A 6,000-nucleotide genomic window follows, 5' to 3' on the forward strand; every position below is an offset into this window, starting at 1 on the left:
GGTCGCAGTGGATAGACAGAACGCGCGTGGAGATCGTGAGGGAAGAACTGCCCCGACCAGGTGGCCAGCGCGGCCCATTTAAGCGGGCTGTAATCAAAATAAAAATTGTTAAATGGGCTTGGCAACGGGAGCGGTCGTGTGTCGCGCCGTCTAACGGCATCCGTCGCCCCCCTCCACGTCATCGCGACAAGCGGCCCGAGTTACACAACATGCCATAAAATGGTGGGTTTATCTTTTCTTTTTGCGGGCAAAATGGTGGTTTTTTCGGTACCAAGTCTATACTCTATACCCAAGTGAGCTGGTATTTTCTATATCTAAATGGTGGTGAACCAGAGGAGTGGAAAAAAATTATTTATTACCACACATAATTACATCTTCTATATCTAAACTACTAGCCCCCACTAACCTATTTCTCTTAACATGCAAGTTTGCCACCTCATCATTCAACATGCATGGAGAAAGGTCCACCACAACATGCAAACAAAAGATTCCCCCAACAACATATGCATGTTCCACGTAACCATTTTTCTATGAATATATTGCAAAACATTCCCGCAACAACGTGCGGGGTATCGTCTAGTTTTCTAATATAATATAACTCGAGTGGACAACACAAAAGATGCCATCATTATAATGGCTCAAATGCTATCCATTTCCCATGATTTAAGTCCCTAGTGACTGCCTCTTGTTTAGTCCATATATGCTACAAGCGCTATCTCAAGGTCTTGGCCTCTTGCAAGAGTATATATCATGTATGCAGTAACACATTGTAAACACCTCACTATTAGATCACTGGATTCATCCGTACATAACTCTAGCAAGTGTTCTACTCTTCTTCGCCCACCCCGCTTCTGCACATGATAACAGGAAAAGTTAATGAATGACAAGTTAAAAACAATTATAACCTACAATTCGTACAAAAACTTACTTCTTGTTTAGTTTGCATTTCTTGCTGCGTTTAGTGTGCCCTAGCAATTTGCATGCGCCCCACCTGATTCTGATCTCGTCGTACGAAACTGACCTACCATTTTTCGACATAGGGCGGTTCTCATCTACCTTACCTGCACCTTCCGTTGATACTTTAATAGGATCTTGAACTTCAACTATGTTGCCTTCACCATCGTCTACATATTCAATTGCACACCTACTGAGATCAGCCATTTTCTTACTCAAATTTTCCTCTAGCTGATCATACTCATGGTTCTTTGCTATCACGGCCTTTAAACTCTCATGTAACTGACCCCACAAAGTTGGGTGTTTGCAAGCCTCATGCATAGCTTCTGAAGCCAACACACTGACCTGGCTATATTTCATTCTTTCAGCTGCCCTAGTCCATCCAAATCCCAACAGATCGCTTGTCGCGCCTCGCGGGCAGTCCCAACCTTGCGTCTTTTGTGAACCGCACAAGAACTAAAAACTTTGGTATTTCATATATATTCAAGTACTTCAGTACATGGAACATGTGCTTGCAAGGTAGACCCTTTCGAATCATTCTTCTGCAGCTGCACCTTATAGTTTATGCGGAATTTACTCGTGTATACTCCACCCAAAAACGGCTCTTCCGGTTTTTCTTCTAGGCCACGATGTACTGCTGTGATATGTCTCCGAGCTTTATTTCTACAATCTCCATGCCGCCAATTTTCCTAAGATCATCTTGGAACATATAGAAGTTTGCTGGAGTGAAGACGTGAGAAGCAGCTATCTCAAGTTCCCTCGAGCTAGTAACTGGCACCGGTAAACTCTGTGAGGCCGTGCAGTCATCTCATGCCTCGTTCTCACAGATACGTACAACGGTGTTCTCATAGTGCAAAAACATATCCACCAGGGTCATTTCACCGTCTAAGTGGAGGTGAATGCATGAGTTTATACTTTCACTCCTCTAGTGGCTTTTCATGCCAAACCAGAACCCCTCTGTCAGATAAGCTGCGACCCACAGTCTCCTCTTCTTATACATCCGTCTCAACCATGTTACTGTTTTTTTCGACTGCCATCTTCTTTTGGAAAACACGTGCCATGTCTTGTCAAACGTGGCCGTGGACGTGTTGTAGTACATAAGAGTTCGGAACTCCTTCAAGGACTTGTGACTGAGGTGAATCTTCATATTTTTTTCTATATGGCACGTACATATATGGTGCCACACGTCTGGCAAGACTTGGTGAATTGCCTTGATCATCACAGCGTCGGCATCCGTGATAGCACTCTTCGACATCTTTTGACACATTGACCTCAAAAATGTCTGCAGCAGCCACACATATGTCTCGTTGGTCTTGTCCGAAACTATGGTACAAGCAAAAGCAATGGTCTTCCGGTGATTGTTAAGGCCAACAAAATGTATGAATGGCATACCATACCAGTTCATCTTGTATGCGCTATCAAATACAAGCACGTCACCGAAGTCCTCATAGTCATGACGAGACTGGGAGTCACACTAGAACATCCTATTCATATGTCCTTTATTATCTAGCTTGTGCTCGAAAAAGAAGCTAGGATCCCTCTGTTTCCTACTGGCCATGATGCCTATGGCTGTGGCAGCATCACCTTTTGAAAGTAGCTTCCTCTTCTCCCTGGCACAAAGGTTATATATTTCACACCTGGTAAAACCAATACCGTCATACCATACATGTTTGCTGATGAAGGAATCCATCATGTCGTGAATTCTAATCCCTGCAGCTCCCATGGACATTATCTCAGCTTTCTGGCACTCTTTGATTTTCTGTGTGACCAAAGAAAAGGTACCTCGCCCGGTCCTGCCAAGATATGGATATGCTTGTCCTCAAAACTGTCAACATACCAAAGCCCATGCTTTTGGTCAAGCTTCACGGTCAGGTGCGCTTCGTAGTTGCAGCGTGTCTCGGGTCTGAGCCTACAGTTGTGTCCTTCCTCGGTTAGCAACCTGCTGTCACGTTTTCCTTGTCTGGAACAAAGAAACCGCCTATAATGCATATGATGTGACTCGGTTTTGCTATACCTCACATTATTCTTTCTAATGCTGAAACCATTATCTCTAGCATAGTTGTTGTAGAAGTCATATGCAGCATCGTGAGACATAGAAGTCATTTGTATTATCTGCATGAACATCTCCCTCTTATCATCTGCACTGGCAGTATCTTGGACATTCTTTTCCCCCTCATCTTCTGTGACCTACACAATCATAACATAGCCATGAAAACAACTTTCTATGGTATAACATTACTTCCATACAACATTGATTACATACATACCTCACTCATCATGACCGACGACTGCGACTCCCCAGAATCAGGTGCACCTAATGATTAGTCATCAAGGCCTGTCTCCGCGTCGGATTCACCGTAATAGTCGTACGCATTATGACATTCAGAAATGTGCTGGAAAATATAACACAAATACATAAGTACTTGTCATATAATATTCCAGGATAAATTCAATTTGCATGCCAATAAAAAATTCCACTTCCATACCTGACTAATGTAATCTTCATTCGAGATCTCCGAGTTGTTTTTCTGACCATCATCATGCTCATTGTTTTCCTGACCATCATCATGCTCATCCATCTATAAATTTTCAACACAAAAATATAATCTTGTTGGATGCCACCAAAAAATTACAACATGATAATGCCACTCACTTTAAGATCTTCCAATTCGCCCCCATTCTCTGACATATCTCCACGATCTGAATTTTCATCATCTAGCCAATCTTCTATCCAGTCTTTCATCAGTTCTCCAAACTCCATGTCATACATCATATCAGTTAACTCATTGTCCGCCATTTCCTACAACAAATAATATGTATCATCACATGTGCAAACATTATCAATGCTGAAATATACAACACCTAGCACATGATCACGGATGTTAAGTAAACTACCCCAACCGGAGAGCGCCCCAACAGAGGGCGTTCAGATCGTGCACACAACCGACGCCAACGACCTCTGACCACCCATGGATCCTCCCCCTCTCCACACCGGTCATCGGCGTTAAGGTACGTCAACCCTAGTAAGGAAGATGCCCACGACACTAGTAGGTGATCACTTTGGATCGTAACACCCACGAGCGGCTATATCTCCCACGTGTCGGAGCACGACTTAGAGGCATAACCGCATAGTAGGCATGTCGCAAGAGGGGTAATCTTTACACATCCCATGTACTGAATAAGAAAGGGATAAAGAGTTGGCTTACAATCGCCACTTCACACAATACATAAATATAGCATTACATCATCCAGAATACAATCAAGGTCCGACTACGGAACCAAATAAAGAAAGACAACCCCTAATGCAAATCCCCGATCGCCCCGAACTGGGCTCCACTACTGATCAACTGGAAACGAAACAACACAACGAACACGATCTTCATCGAGCTCCTCCTTGAGCTCGGTTGCGTCACCTGCACGGTATCATCGGCACCTGCAACTGTTTGGAAGTAATCTGTGAGTCACGGGGACTCAGCAATCTCACACCCTCGCGATCAAGACTATTTAAGCTTATGGGTAGATAGAGGTGGAGCTGCAGCAAGCACTAGCATATATGGTGGCTATTCAATATTGTATATATTATATCTATGCGCTTTTTGATAACTATATTCTATTATGTTATACTACTATTCTATAGCTATTCATATATTTTTTGTCTCCTCTCTGGGCTTATTGTTGTGGTGTTGTGGTGTTGGTGGTGTGTTGGTTTGTCGGAGCTTTTTCCTGGGTTATCTCGACCGTAGAGAGTGTACCAGTCGTTTTCGTGTCTCGCTGTTTTTTGGAGTGTGTAGAGTGGTGGTGTCGAGGGGTGGTGGGGGTGGGGGGGAGTGGTTCGAGTGTTTCTACAGTACTGGTTTTCAAGTATTATCTTGCCCATAACCGCGGGCACGGCTTTCGAAAGTTCAAAACCCTGCAGGGGTGTCCCAACTTAGCCCATCACAAGCTCTCACGGTCAACGAAGGATATTCCTTCTCCCAGGAAGACCCGATCAGACTCGGAATCCCGGTTACAAGACATTTCGACAATGGTAAAACAAGACCAGCAAGACCGCCCGATGCGCCGACATCCCGATAGGAGCTGCACATATCTCGTTCTCAGGGCAACACCGGATGAACACTACGTACAGCTAAAATAGCCCTCAAGTTTCCCCGAGGTGGCCGCACGAGTGGCTCTGGTTCGGACCAACACTTAGACAAGCACTGGCCCGGGGGGGGGGGGTTAAAATAAAGATGACCCTTGAGTCTGCAGAACCCAAGGGAAGGTGATAGGTTGTTAGTGCAAATGTAAAACCAAGGTTGGGCCTTGCTGGAGGAGTTTTATTCAAAGCGAACTGTCAAGGGGTTCCCATAACACCCAACCGCGTAAGGAATGCAAAATCAAGGAACATAACACCGGTATGACGGAAACTAGGGCGGCAAGAGTGGAACAAAACACCAGGCATAAGGCCGAGCCTTCCACCCTTTACCAAGTATATAGGTGCATTAAAGTAAACAATATATAATAATGATATCCCAACAATATCCATGTTCCAACATGGAACAAACTTCATCTTCACCTGCAACTAGCAACGCTATAAGAGGGGCTGAGCAAAGGGTAACATAGCCAAACAACGGTTTGCTAGGACAAGGTGGGTTAGAGGCTTGACATGGCAATATGGGAGGCATGATATAGCAAGTGGTAGGTATCGCGGCATAGCAATAGAGCGAGCAACTAGCAAGCAAAGATAGAAGTGATTTCGAGGGTATGGTCATCTTGCCTGCAAAGTTCTCCGAGTTGACGTAAGCTTGATCCTCGTAAGCGTACTCAACGGGTTCCTCGATCAAGAACTCGTCTCCTGGCTCTACCCAAGGCAAGAACACAAGCGAAGGAAAACAACAATCAACCACGGTGCAATGCGCAAGCAACATGATGCAAAACATGGCATGATATGTGAGATGTGGTATGCAATGCATATGCGTGCTCCGGAAGTAAACGATTGAACCATGCATCAACTTGGCAATCCAAAAGTTCCTCTGGAAAGATGAGTTGATTTCGGTCGAAATCGAT

At 44.5% G+C, this 6,000-nt stretch overlaps 1 pseudogene; it reads right to left on the reverse strand.

Annotated features, from left to right (window-relative positions):
- Nucleotides 1–3,751, reverse strand: part of LOC125546673 — a 76,339-nt pseudogene extending 72,588 nt beyond the window's left edge.
- Nucleotides 3,752–6,000: the final 2,249 nt, after the last annotated feature.

Source organism: Triticum urartu, chromosome 3, assembly GCF_003073215.2.
Source record: "Triticum urartu cultivar G1812 chromosome 3, Tu2.1, whole genome shotgun sequence".
NCBI lineage: Eukaryota > Viridiplantae > Streptophyta > Magnoliopsida > Poales > Poaceae > Triticum > Triticum urartu.